This window comes from Sinocyclocheilus grahami, unplaced genomic scaffold (genome assembly GCF_001515645.1).
Source record: "Sinocyclocheilus grahami isolate Dianchi unplaced genomic scaffold, SAMN03320097.WGS_v1.1 scaffold1637.1, whole genome shotgun sequence".
NCBI lineage: Eukaryota > Metazoa > Chordata > Actinopteri > Cypriniformes > Cyprinidae > Sinocyclocheilus > Sinocyclocheilus grahami.
In genome coordinates, this window is record NW_015506816.1 from 56,668 (window position 1) to 72,377 (window position 15,710).

The 15,710-nt window shown below is 34.1% G+C and overlaps 1 protein-coding gene across 2 annotated transcripts in view; it reads left to right on the forward strand.

Annotated features, from left to right (window-relative positions):
- Positions 1-5,714: 5,714 nt before the first annotated feature.
- Positions 5,715-15,710, forward strand: part of LOC107571706 (SH3 domain-binding protein 4-A) — a 33,650-nt gene continuing 23,654 nt past the window's right edge. For both annotated transcript variants that reach the window (XM_016258035.1, XM_016258036.1), the window contains exon 1: positions 5,715-5,813. The gene's annotated coding sequence lies outside the window, so the exon portion shown is untranslated. The remainder of the gene's footprint in view (positions 5,814-15,710) is intronic.

Sequence of the window (15,710 nt, forward strand, 5' to 3'; positions counted from 1 at the left end):
ATTCAGAAATGTGCTGCTAGCATTTTTGTTTAAGCGCTTGTATTAGTTGTCCCATGTAAAATTATAAAATTTGTGCATTGTTCATTACTAACAATACAGCTCCTCTGCAAACATGGTCCTGCGGGGCCCATGCTGGCTTTTTTGCGGGCACAGTGGCCTAGGGCAAGCCCACACCAAACCTAAACAGGCCCAGTGCGGGCTTGCCCAGGTGAGTCCCACAGCTTTGGGCTCACCATGGGCTCTCTGTGAGCAGCCCACACTATGGGACTGGCCACATTAATCCAGTGATGGTCCAGTGTGGGCAAGCCCATTCGGGCCCAGAGCAACTTTTGTATCCTTTGGGCCCATGCAGGTTTTGTGTAGGCAGCCCTGTAATGCAACTAGGAGAATACAAACAACATTGACTGGCCATTCTTTAGCCACTCAGTTGAACTGGAATGACTCAAACCAAAAGAGACCTTTTCAGAACCTGTTGTTTCATATAGGCCAGAGATCCTCAAATCTGGCTCACAAGATCCACTTTCCTGCAGAGTTTAGTTCTAACCTCAATCAAACACACCTGAGCATGTCTTCAGGATCATTAGAAAATCACAGGTGGGTGAGTTTGATAAAAGTTGGAGCTAAACTCTGCAGGAAAGTGGGTCTCACGAGTCATATTTGAGGTATAACAGACATGAACCTGTTAATAAGAATTGTGTGGGCAGTTTTCTTCCTTACCACTAGGGGTGCTAGGGTGTTTTAGGTTTCCTTAAGTAAAGCCATGTGTGTAGAGGGAGTTAGCAACAGCAAGCAGCAGTAGCCAGCATAGCTCACATGCTGAACACATTGTGCTGTGTCCTGGTTGGGAAATGTGTCATTTCAAGCCCAGTTTAAAGTAAGGAGTTGATTTTTTTGCAGATATGTTACATCATGTATGTATGACCTGTGTGTAGATTGATACTAAGGGTTTAAGACAGTGTATTTGTATGTATTTTAGAAGCACTCTTTATTGGTGAGGTCACCACATCATGGTCCAGTTTGAATATGGATTTAAAGTTCTTTTTGACGTGGGACCATAGTCTGGACTATTTTTGACTGTTCCTGGTTAGAAAGAGTCTGGTGTTTGAGAGCTGTGGCGCATTTTCATTACACGAGTTTGGATTATTTATTTACTATCAGCCAACTTCAGCTATGAACAGTGTTTGGACATTGGTGCACTACAGATAAGCACACGTCAACTTTCACATGACGAAATCCTACAATTTTACATTGCTTTGTTTGCTTTCTTTTGTTTTTTTTACTTTTGTGTATTTACATTTTTGGCTATACGTAGCTGTATTAACCTGAATTTAATGTTTTCTATTTTGTATTTAATAAATCCATTGATTTGAAACGCCTTTGGCTACTGTACATTTTTGACAATACAGACATTAGCATCCATTTCAGATGTATAATAACTGTTTTCCCCAAAGACTTAAGTTATAGTAACTGGAAAGTATTTATAGTAAAACAGATTTATTGTTGTAGATTAATAGTGTGGACCTAGTAAGGGATTCCTGGGGGCTAAGAGAGGGCTGCCCATGCAGGGCCAGCGCTAAGGGGCAAACGTTTTGCCAATGAGCAAATTCTCAGGGGCCCTGCACTGGCAGCCCGCTGGGGGCCATTAGGCTAAGAAAGTCATAAAGGTTTGGAATGACATGAGGGTGAGTAAATGACCATTTTTACTTTTGTCTTGTGCGTTTTGCAAGTTAAGTACTGACCTTTTTGTTGTTTTTTTGTTTGTTTTTTTGGACATTAACCATGTGGTTTTAGACATGTAATATGGTAAAAATCCTCTAAAAGATGCTCTATTAAATCATTAAGGAACTTGAGGTACTTGCACGTAAATGACCAGTTTTGGTCATTACGTGCGAGTACTTCCCTAAGACGCAACTGTTTATACTGTTATAGCTACATTTATTCTGCGTCTGCATTATGGAGTTGACATAAAGCTTATGTGGAAGGTATTATACAAACATATTTGGCATGCCATATTTTTCATTTCATCCGTGTGCACCTCGGGCTAAAATACAGAGTAAGAACGGAGCCTGTACATATGTCAACAAAAGGACGCGCACAGGAGAACTTCCCAAATAATTAGCTTTCTGCTTGCATGGCTGTATGCTAATTCAGCACAGCCTTTAAACCTGAATGATAGTGTATTTTTGCACGTCTGTTTTTGGTTTTATTACCTTTCAAACGCAGCTCTCTGAGTCTGAGGGCGAACTCCTTTCCTCAAACTTTGACACGATCTCAGGAGACTAATGAACTGTGTAGTATCTCTTCATGCGTAACGACGGGTGTCTGTCAAATCAACGCGCAACTAAACTCGTCTGAACAAAGAACATCAATGTCTAATGATTTTATTTCGTTTATTTGCCGCTTCTATGCCAGACAAAGGTGGGTTTTTTGGTCCATGCACTGTGTGAAAGCATATATCATGCAGCTTTTCATATGTTTTTCATCTCTTTTTCGCTCCGATTTGCCTTTCAATGCATTTTTTTCTCCCTCTCTCACAAAACAGACAACAAGCCCTCACCACCCCCGGAGAACGCAGGGCATGATGCTTGCGGTGAAGAGGAGTCTCTTTGTTGCCGTCTCAAAGATAGCAGCGGCTCTCGCTCCCTCCCCGAGACTGCTATCAAATTATTCCACCGGCCCCTTGAGCGTCACCCCACAGACCCCCACGCATTTTTGTGGATACATATAAAGGTTTTGTAGCTTTCTGGAACTTCAAACTCCAAGCTGGCCTTTTCTCTGTTGCTTTTTTTCCCTTCCTTTTTTAACTCGCACACACACATAAATATTAATCGGTAGATACTTTAAATTGGTAGTTCATGGTTTATAACTAAACTCAGAAATATGCTTTTTCTGTCAGATTTTATAAACCTCTACCAGGAGGGACTAAACTGTATAACAGCTTGATTTTGTTGGCCTATCCACCTTATTTTTCAATGCGGAAGTTATTTTCTTTAAATGTGCGAGACTTCAGATTAGCCACTATAGGTAAACTAGAAGAAAAACAAAGTGCCGTAAACGGTAAAACTATTTCTGCTACAAGCCAGTGTGTTTATGACTATGCCAAAATTAATGTGATAGTAACTACCAGTTTGCCATATAAATCAGCATATCAAACTGACACTGGATGCCTCGCACATTCAAGTGCTTTTATAAATTGGTCATCTGGGTACTTTTTGCCTACAGTTTTATTTAACTTTGAACTTAAGGTGTGTTCACGCCATATCGTAATTACCATAATTACCAACTTGTAAAAAGCATTCACGTCCTCTTAGAACTCGTAATTACAACTTGTGAACTGGGAATTTTCTGAGAGCTACGACTTATACCACCTGACCACCTCAGATTCATTACGCACTATGCTTAGGCATTGGTTATGCGATAGTTCCAGGTCCGAGTCCAAAAGGTTGTGAACAGCTCCAAGTAGAACTTCACGTGTTGTCATTTCGAAATTACAATAATTACGATATGGCATGAATACAGCATTACATAGCTAGTGTTATCGCCTACTATGCATATTAGGATGCTAGCACTTTGTGAGATCACTTCCTGTTCATAGTCACATGACAACAAAATGGCTGCCTTCACGTTGATTATACCCAATAAACTCTATGGCTGCATGAAATCGCATACTCTCTGAGTAGTTGCTTCTTTTGAATAAGTAATTGATTCTTCGCAAAAAACCTGCTCTCCTTAGTTACTTTTGCTATGTCCGACAAGCCATGCCGCTCTCACGCAACGCATCATTTTCTCACACAGTAAAAAATACATCGTGGAGCAAAGAGGAAACTGACGACATGCCGACAGACAAAACAGAGCAGGTTACTTCTGGTATGAGATGAGGTCTCCACTTTCAAATTTTGTGTGTGTGGGGGGTTAATTCAAACAATAAATACTGTTTTGTGGCTCTTTAAAGTGTCATGACAGATCACTGTATTGCCTCAGTTCAAGCAGCATGAAAATCATCCATCTATCCATATTAACTTAAAGCACAAAAATAAACATGAATGAATATCAGAACGTATTTTATTTAAACCGTGACATGGTCATGACGTGACCTACACTGTAAAAAAAATTCTGTAAAATGTACGGTAAAAATCTGGCAGCTGTGGTTGCCGGACTTTTACCGTAAAAAATACGGTTGCTACGTTTTAGGTTTTACAGTTTTAACTTAAATTTACAGTTAAATACCGTAATTTCATTAACTGATATAATGTTAATATACCATCCTATTGAAGAACTGAAATATGTTTTGTACCTTTGTAATACACTGATAACCACCAAATGCAGGTGGTGATGAGAAAGTCACATGATGGACCAAAGCCCATCACAAGCAGCTTTTAAATAATAACATATATAGAAGGTGCACAGTGTCATTCACACAAACACTAAACACCATCATGGTAACACACATGAAACTTAAATAATGCAATAAACATTCATTTAACGACATTAGGTGTAACACACAACCCTAATATACAAAACTGATAAGAAAAAACTAAGAAGAAACATAGTTATTTCAACAAAAAAACATCAAATTTGAAATGTAACGCAGGGAATTCTGGGAATGTCAATTTAAGGTTATTCACTGTAAATTATACGGTATTTTTACTACCGTAAAATTTATGTCCAATATACATGTAATGTCCAATACATTTTTTCACCGTATATAGTAGGGGAATTTACCGTTAACCATTTAACAGGTTTTTACTGTAGCATTTTTACAGTCTTTTACCATTAAATTCACGGTCATTTTTTACAGTGTACTGTACCAGCGTCATTTGCGGCACTTCACTGCTTTGCAAATCCTCTTCTGTGGTCTCATGGGATAGTAAATTGTCCATCAGATGTGTACTTAATTATTTTGTCAGTCATCTGAGTACATTTTGCCTAATTTTTATGAATGTTGTAAAATCGGATATGTTTGTTGTCTCTTCACATACTGTTTTTGCCTACTATATAGGAGAAGTATGTAATTTTGGATACAGTCTATACCACCTGAAAAGAGCTAGGCCTATCTGTTAGCATTTCAATTTCTTTATTGGCACTTGCTTGGTTGGCACATGACTAGGAGAAATGTGCAATGCTAACAGGCAAACCTTTGACCACTTACGACACTTACTTTAATTTGGAAGAAAAAAGAGAAATATTTATAATGCTTTAACCTGCTTCGCCTCGTCTGATTCTTTGTTAGAAAACATGCCAAACTAAACCTTTTTCAAAGATTTCAGCCTTTATTTATTTCATATTTTAAATGTTTTAAAGCCTTTTTTTCTTACTTTTGAAATTGAAACATAAATCATTGAACAGATTAGATTTGTTCATTCCATTTCTTACTTTTAAATCAATAAAAAAAAATCCAAACCCACTAAAATGAGTCATTAATATGTTTTATATTTAATATTACATTATATTAGAAATGATGTAAGCCTATCATATTTTCAGTCTGTTCTTAGGAGTAGAAGTAAGTGATGAAGTAGGGGACAGAATGAATATCATACGCATCATCACTCAGTGAAATTAATAATTGATCAGGCAAACTCTAGACGCCAGGGGAAAAGTGTTGACAGATGGCGAACCACGGATTCCAGTCTCCGCCCAGCCGTCTCCGAAACCCCGCCCCTCTCCGTGACATCACCGGCGCTCCGGCCCCGCCCAGATGCGATGCGAGACTCGTTTGCCCAAGAGCCACAAAGGAGCACAAAGTGAAGTGACCAACTCTACACTACAACTGCGCGCTGCTGGCTGCTTTGGATAAACATAACAGGAATGCAGAGGTGAGTTTATGCCATCGTTGCGCTTTTGTGCCTGTTAATCCTCTTGGCTGCATTTGAATGGATTCGGATTATATTTTGAAACCTCCGAAATGTTTGGGTTATTGTCTCAGCGCTCAGTGTTTTGGTGAACAAACGTTTCTTGGAACATTTCAGCTGCTTTTACAAACCTGAAGTTGAACATATATCAGGTGTATTCCAATTTTAAATGCATGAACTTTAATGGGCAGATTATTAAAGCGACCTGAATTATACACAGCCTACGTAAACAATAGTATAAATGTTTTTTAGAGCTAAAAAAAATCTTAATTTATTGATTGAATATACTCGTTATGCATAAAACTGAATCGGACGTTCCCAGAATTTCCCTTACAAACACTACGCAAAATAGATGTAGCCTATTTATGAAAATGTACGTTGATTTCTTCAGACATGTGTATTTTAAGTTGCCAAAAACCATTAGAAGTATACATGTTTATGCCAAGATACCATAATAACTGCAGTTGCTACTACTGAACAAATATGAATATGCACTGTAAAAATGATTTCTCAAATATGTGATTAAAACAAAGATTGTAGTAGTACATTTTTTACAAGAAAGTACTATTTCAGTATTCCTACTTCAAAACTGTACATTAAATTCAGTGTGTTACTTGTGGTTTCTTTGTAAAAATTTGCTAGCTGTTTCTACTCATTTTTTTTAAGTGGTAAATTTGCTTACAATAGCTAATTTGAGTTACTAATCTATTGTAACTATGGTTAACATAGTACAGTTTCATTAGGAACAACTTGTTCTGGCTTGATAGTTGGTTATTTGTTACCGTGGTTATCAATGTTTGATAGTCATACTATTTCAGTATTCCTACTTCAAAACTGTACATTAAATTCAGTGTGTTACTTGTGGTTTCTTTGTAAAAATTTGCTAGCTGTTTCTACTCATTTTTTTTTTTAAGTGGTAAATTTGCTTACAATAGCTAATTTGAGTTACTAATCTATTGTAACTATGGTTACCATAGTACAGTTTCATTAGGAACAACTTGTTCTGGCTTGATAGTTGGTTATTTGTTACCGTGGTTATCAATGTTTGATAGTCACGACCACCCCGGTGGTCATTTCTAATGGTGAGGACATCCTATACATTCCCCCTCCCTCTCGGCTCCCATTCCCGGCCATTTATCCCCTCTCCTTTTCCTCCCTCCTCTTCCCACATTCCTTTCAGACTTTGAATGGAACAGGACTGACCTGTGGCATAACTCAGCCTCGTTTTTCTACAAGACCTCAGCTCCCCGTGTTATATTAACAATTTATTTTCATGTTACGGGGTGTATTAAATATTCATGACTCGCTGAACAAATGGCTGCTGCTACTTTAGATTGGTATGGTTGTGTGTGCGTGTGCGTTTGTGTGTTTCTTCTTTTCATACGCTTGTTTGCAGTGAAACTATATTTGTTGAGTCAGGAAACATCTCAAAATCGTGAAAAGTTAAGTCACAACAGTTCCAGATCTGTTAACTATGTTGACAATCTGCTGTCGATAACCAAAGAATAAATGGTTTTATTTGATTTGGACTTGCTATTTGGTTTGTGAAAACAAACAGAAGATACTTGTACAGTGACATTCTTACAATGGAGTTAAAGTGTTGCTACAATACGTCAAGAATAGCCTTGAGACTTCAACAGTTAACATGACACTAGTCTGATTGTAATAACTTACTAACCTTGTATGTGCTAATTTATAACAATGTAAGTCCTCAAGTCAGTAAAACCAATAGCTTTTGTATGATACACCGGATAACAGAATGGAACGGGATGTAACTATTCACAAAACATTGTTTATTTGCAAACTCCACCCACATAAGTAATGTTGGTATCTCATAACAAGAGGTTTATCTAGTTATGTTTAGAAACATTGTAAACGTAATGTAAATATATGTATGTAACGTATGTAATATACGTATGTAATTGACCAATGGATACGAATCGGTCTTGAGGAAGCTGGGTATATTTGCATTTTTCAGAGTAATATATCCCAACTAGACATATTACTTAGAGAGCGTTTGCATGAGAAGAGTTCTTGCTTTCAAAAAATGAGTTGTGCTGTTTTTACCTTGACACATCGTTAACAAAAAAATGAAAAAGTAAGACGCGCCACACAGCATCCAAAATTATCCGTCTAAAGTGTGTAAAGCTGTAGTGTCCCTTCTTCAAAAGTGATAGTTTTAAAGAAGCATCCTTAGCTCAATTTTTAGTGCAGCATGCTAATTTAACCATAAAAAGTAAAGAAAAAGTGTAAAACACAAAAAAATCTAAAATTCTATGTTTAATTTTGTAAAAACAAAACAAAACTCCAAAATCCAAACGTTGTCCGTCTGAAATGTATACGGCTACAGTATACATAGATATATTATAAAATAAATGACATTTCTTTGATTCTGTTTTGTTGTTCAGGGAAAAAAAAAAAACCGCAAGACGCATTGTCCAACTTGAATGTGTACGACTACAGTGTACGTTCTAAAAGCAATACATTTAACGTCAACCTTTAACGCAATCTTTCGCTAATTTAATTGCAACTTAAAATATCAAAATTGGAAGTAAAAAAATATATCAAAATTTGTAAAGCCACAAAAAAAATCAACAATAATAAATGCAAGACACATTGTCCAAAATCAGCAGTCTGAAATGTTTACGGCTGTAGTCTCCATTTTTTAAAAAGCAATACATTTTATGATAACCTTTAGCACAGCACGCAAATACTAAAACTAAAAATATATAACATAACTAAAATAAATGATGCCACACATTGTGTCTCGTGTTGTTCAGAATGAGAAAACAATGTGCTTTGTCCAAAATCGTCCATCTGAAATGGACGAAGAAAAAGCGATAAATTAAATGACAACCTTTAATGCATGCTAATTTAAGAATCGCCACTAAAAATGTTAAAAGTAATGGAAAAATATATACACAAACTGTAAAACCACAATAAAATAACTAAAAATACAACATGTCTCAAATGCTGTCTTGTGACACATTGTCTAAATGGTAAAACTACCAAAGTGAATAGAATAAACGACAGCATATTGTCCGTACAAACTTGAATCAAAGCCCAAACACTTTCTTCACAGAAGTGCCCATCTGCAAAAAAATCACTCTTTCTATTATCTGTGTCTTGTCCACTGTACATAAAGCCATGTTAGTCCAGCTTAGAACAGCAATGTTAAAATCCCCCTCCAGTCAGATGGCAGCCGACTGTGGGGGGTGGGGGGAAGCCAGGGGGGCATAAAATGGCAGATCGTTTTACGAGGATTTAATGTTTCAGACTTGGCCATCAGGATAGATTACATTGTAAGTAAATTGTGGCTTTTACAGAGTTTATCCTGAGGCAAGCAGGCCTGATCTAGTTCAGCTCGCATCCAAGTGGCCTTTCCATTCCCATAGCTCTTCCAAAATGAATGACTGTTATAGACGGTTTGCGTTATGATACTATATTTAAAGAAAGCCGCTAGTTTCAGTTTAGCTAAGGGTTGGTATTACTCCGAAGAACCTAGAATTATATACTCTCTTTTGCTTTTTCTGTGCGTCGGGATGAGGGAGTGTATTGTTGATTGTATCAGTGGGTGTCTTTAGCTGGGATCAGGACCAAGACCTGGGCGGTTTGTTTTCAGGACTCAAACATGAGACGCTCAACAGTCTGGGGCTCGAATTTAAGCCTGTTGTCTAACCCTCTGATTCCTGATGATTCATCAGCCGCACATGTGTTTATATATAAACTAGCCATCTTGGTTCATTTTAGTTCAAGTTGAAGCATGAGTCGTGAACAGCTTTTTTTATTATTATTTATTTATTTAATTTTATTTAATTTACATTATTTTCAAGACAAATAAATTCTCATCATAATTTTGGGTAAAATATTTAAAATCTTAGGTTTTCAACCAGGTGTTTGTGATTTTAATTTTATTTTTTTTCACGAAAATTTCTGGTTAAATTGTGAAATATGTATTGTGTTGTATATGTATAATTTGTGCCGATTATCAAAAAATGTACAATAATGAGGTAAAAAATTACAGATATTTTATAGATATTATTTCAGTCCTTAGGCCTTCAACCAGGGGACTGTGAACCTTTCATGACATTTTTGAATATTGGTTATTCAAGTTGATTGTGATTTTAAATTGTGAAAATATGTATTGCCTTTAATTTATAATGACAATAATGAGGTGTGTGTACATATATGTATATATTTATATTCATATAATTTATATAATATATAAATATATTTAATGTATAAAATATATTATATAATAACAGAATTTAATGTGATTTTTTTTATTTTTTTTATTTTTTTTTAGCATTTGTGGAAAACATGCACAACTGCCATTAAAATAGTGCAAAGATAAACAAGAAAATAAAATCTCATTTTCTTAGGTAAAAAGTTATATATTAAATACTAATATATATTATAAAAAAAAATTATTATATTAAAAGTGATATACATTTAAATTGTTTAGGATGAAATTGTTTTAGTGATTTGCTATTGTTATGTGTTTGTTACATGTAGAATAAGAGCATCTTCACCATAAATTCACCTCAATCACTGATTCAGCTGACTGACTGACAGCTTGCCATCTGTAGTTTGTCTGCGTTCTTTAACGTTTCTGCTTCCTGTATTTGGCCCAGAGGAAGCTCAGGGTTATGAGTGAGAATCTTGTGCTGTTTATGTTCTATCAGCTGAGGAATGATATTAAATTCCAGTCTGTGGCAGCCGATTTCCAGCTGGAGGGCTTGAGATCCACCGAACAGCAGGAGGAGGAGACGGGAGGGACGCGAGCTACTCATCAGCAAAGCATTTCCTCTCTTTCTTTTTCTCTTTTCCTCTCTCACTGTTTCTCCTTTGCTCTCTCAGTCTCTCCAGAGCACTTCCTCTCATAGTTTGGCCACTTCCTGTTGCTGTAAATAGAGCCGTCGTCCAGGCCAATGCATGACCCTTCCCAAATCTTTGTTTTTTTTGTGCAAAATATGATTTCTTGTAGTTTTGTGTTCGGTCAGTTGAGATGTTCTGGACAAGTTTTGAGAAATTTGCACTTAATCCTGTTTAAAAAAATTTTTTTCCGTTATGTACTTCCCACTTGTGTGCTTTTGAATCTTAGAATTTATGCATTTCTTATTGTGTTTTTGTGACTATTAGTTACTCTAATTTAATATCACAAATAATCAGCATCTTTATCACAGTTATATAATATATAAAATAAAAAAAATGTTAAATGATTTTATTTAATTGCTTTGTTTGGTAAATAGTTGTAATTAAGTAATATTGTATTATTGAATATTAATATAACATATACACATATATTAATATAAATATAATCTATATAATTAATATTTATTATAATGATTTTACATGTTAATTATATCCACACACATTATTATCTAATAAATAAAATAAGTATATTAAAAATGAAAATATATTATTATTAGTATTAAAAATAATTGTGTAATATTTGCATTATTAAATATTAATGTAAAATATGTAAATAAATAACAAATATCATATTCTAAATATTTATAGCTTAAATGTTTATATTTATTTATTGTAATTATTGTATATGTTAATACACAAATAATTTATTTTAATTATATTAAATATGTTTTTTTATTATTAAAAAAAAAAAGTCAATATGAATTTCTGGATAGGTTTTGAGAGATTTGCCCTTAAACCTAATTTAGAAGACTGTTGTAATCAAATATATTAGTTCTTTCACACTTTTGTAAGGAGAAAAAATGTAGGCCGAATGTTATTTTGTGCTTTGATAATAGTTCATTTAGTTAATGAAAGCTTTTGCTGTTGAATGAATGGCTGACCAGAACAAGCATGTGTTGAAGCCTCATTTTATGAAGTGTTTCATAGATAAAGTCACAGCAAACCAACTCTGAAAGTCAGAGTGCTCAACTTAGTCGATTTCAGAATGATTTTCATTTAATCGAAAAATCTCGTCCTTGTCCTTTGCGCTTCCATCTGTTTTCTAGCCAGAAGGGATGTATTGGCATCTGAGAATGACTTTGACTGAATGCAGAGGCATTGCACAATACATGCATTTGAGATGCAGGCTGTCTGATATCTGAGACAAGGAATCTGATTGGCTGTTGCTGTTCTGGAATTTAGCCAATCGGGCGTTTGGTTCTATCCGAATGACTGAGAGATTAAAGTGTCAACTTGAGTTTCATTAATGCTAGACTGATAAACTGAATTTATTTTTGTGTTTCTCATCAGGGACGCCCTGATACACCCTGCAGAGTTTAAATGTCCAAATTTGTGCTTGACTCTCTTGTGCTTGACTCTTTCTAAATGGCTGATATATCTAGAAGTGCAGATGGCCAATTCATTACCGTTGCCACTTCTTGATCCTGTTGCTGTTTTGATTAATCTTATCATTTTATCATTTTTTTGTGCGTCATTGTGGCTATTAGTTCAGATAATTTACTCACACATAATCTGCAACTGCATAATTATTATTGTATACATAAATACTAATTTAGACATAAAAGTTACATATTTGTACTAAAATATTATTATTTTGTTGTTGTAAATAATTATAAATTTAGTAATATTTTGTTTTATAATTTATAATAATTGAATATATTATTTAATAATTTATATTATTCAATATTAATAAACAAATAATAATCCAAAATATAAAATAAATCATAACTGAAGTGTGTGTGTGTGTATATATATATATATGTGTGTGTGTGTGTTAATTGTTACAAATAATTTACTGACAAAACTAAAATATAATATATAAAATTATATTTTCTAAAATATAATGTAAAATTAATTAATAAAATATTAATATAGAATATTAAAATATTGTAAGTTTATAATAATTATTTATATTTAATAATGTATCATTTACAGCATATATTTAATAATTTATAGTATTAAATATTAATAGACAGTATATTAATACTAAATACTTAATAAATCATAACTGAAGTATTGTTACATTTCATAATTTCATGTTCAAAAGTAATATATTAATATAGAATATTAAAATATTGTAAATAATTTATTATTATACTTATTTAATGTAGTTATTTTATATAAATTATGCTAAATGGGAACAATTTAGTGTCAATTTTATTATTCAAATATAATATCAATATACATTTTAAATATGAATATAACATATGAAAATATTATACATAATTTATCGTAATTATTACTAAATTATTTGTATTTCATATACTTATTTACATTGAAATACTTCAGTGCTAATCTTATTATTAAAATATCAGTATATTTTTATCAATATGTTTCTATAAAATATGAACTACTATACTATAAAAATAATTCTTTATTACTAAATTATTTAGTAAAATAGTTATAAATAATTTAGTAATGTTCTATTAATATAAAATGTTACAATAATATATTAATTATATATTCAAAATAACACTTAGATTGTTCTCAACCTAATAATATTTCAAAAGACACTCTAAAACTATATCTTAAAAAATCAGAAGGAACTTTGTTTTAATAAAAAAGTATTTGGCACTTTATCACGGCATTAGGCACCTGATATTTTCCTATCACAAATAGTGATTGCATCATGAAATGGTGAGAAATATCTGCATGGTTGAGTGATGCAAGACAGCACCACCCCAGTAACCAAACAGACACGCGCGAGAAAATACACACAGACATCCTGCGCTTCAGGTTTTATTTAATTTCAGGCCACATTTGGTGTGTAATGTAAAATATGATTCCATTGCTCCATGAACATATTAAATGATGAATGTGCTGGGATGCTGGCTTCCTGTCAGCACTGGTCTCCAGAGAAGTGTGTGTGTGTACTGTAATAATTAGGTTTGACTCCATGGTTTTGCTCTGGTTTTAGTCTCTGCAGGCTTTCTCCTCCCACCAAGGACTTCACTCTCTCCCGCACACATGCACACACTAGTGAAAACTCAGAAAATAAATGATTATGTGCTTGCTGAAGCGCTGAAATCGCATCCTGTAGGGGGTCTCATGTCCAATTATCAGAATACATATAGCCAGAAACTATACGAATACTCTACGAAGTGCGCAAACGTAAACATCGCCAGTGTTTGGTTTTGTTGAGTGTATATATATTGTGTGTTCTGGATGGATCGTGATGGTTGACTACAGTGTAAAAAGTTATATTTCGAAGTTGTAAATAAACCAAAGATTATTGAAATTGTTGTACAAGCAAAAATATTTCGATTCAGCGTGTTACTTGCAGTTTCTTTGTAACTAATTGCGAAATTTACTAGCAATTTCTGAGTGAAAATTGTTTCTACACCAATTATAATTTTTTCTTTATTGACTAGATTGAGCTAGAGTTGAATTAGCCTGCTTTCAGCGTTAACTTTAGCTAATTTTCTTCACAATATTGTGAGGATGTAACGATTAACCGCGAGCCGGTTGAAAATCGATTCAAATATGTGACGATTCACATCGGTTGAGATGCTAAACAAATCGCGATTCAATTAGGTGTAGGAGTTTATATGAATGTATGTCTGAGGGGAACCTATTGTCTTTAGAAAAGTTTAGATGTAATTTTTTCTTTTCATCTTGCCTCATAAAGCATATTAAAGTTCATAAGTGCAGCGCTGCTTTGTTTACAGCCGAAACCAAGGAAACGCTTTAAGCGCCACCTGCTGGCAGAGAGTGAATCTGCATCTCGTGCAACTCGTCTGCTGTTTCTGTTTCATGCAGATATTTTTGTATGTCAACCCTCTACATTGCGAGTAAATCACTCGTATATGCGACTAAAGCTTACTGTGGGCGACTAAATAATATTTAACATTAGCCATTGGCTAATCAATTCTTAGATACACGCCAGTATGTGTGTGAGAGGCGTTCAACACAGATTTTCACTCGATAAACACGCTGACTGAGCACTTGAGAGTTTCGCTCTCCGTCAAGTAGGGCTGGACAATAATTCAATATCGATATGTATCGCGATATAATTTTTTTCAATAACGGTGATATGATTTTTAAACACATTTCCGATATTTCGATATACTCTACCAGTTTCCCATACATTGATTTATTTGTGCCGTTTGACTTCGTTGAATAAACATGAGCACTGCCACGTTTCAAAATCATAACACGGCGCGGGTGTTTTATATGAATGTATCTCTGAAGGGACCTGACTGTCTTCAGAATAGTTTCGATGGCATTTTCATTTGTATCTGATAAAGTAGCGTTCATGAGCGGAGCTGCTTTGATTACAGCCATTACTGGGGAAACATAAATAAGTGTGAATTTCATTAGTTACACTTATTTATGCGGGTTTGTTCGTGGGAAAGTGAGCAAGACACAGTGATTATAGTTAAATAAGGTGAAAGACATAGGCTATAATATAAAGAAATTAGCTACATTTATTTTCAAATTAAATATCACAACACACATTTATCATTCAGTCTAGTGCGTTTTACATATAATGTAAGCGCAACTTGTGTAGATTTAAAAAGGCATGACTGCTTCATTTTGGTGTGTATTTGTATACTTTTACCATCCAATCAATCTCAGCATGCTTTAATTTGGTGTCGCTAGACGTTTGCATCACTAAGGTTAAATTAGCCTAAGTGTTTCTTTGGCCTGCGCTCTGGAAGTGATCTGTTAAATCTAATAAACTTTAATTACTAAAACTAAAACTGAAACTAAACTATATAAAAACTAAATAGAAATGTGTTCACAAAATAAAAACTAAACTAAAAATAACAAAATTATTAATGAAACTAATAAAAACGAAGCTAAATTTTATTGCAAATTTGAAAACGATATTAAAATAAAACGAATTTAAAAATGCAAAACTATAATAACCTTGGTCTCCAGCAACATTTCCAGTTTTTGTTGTTGTTATATATATATATTTTT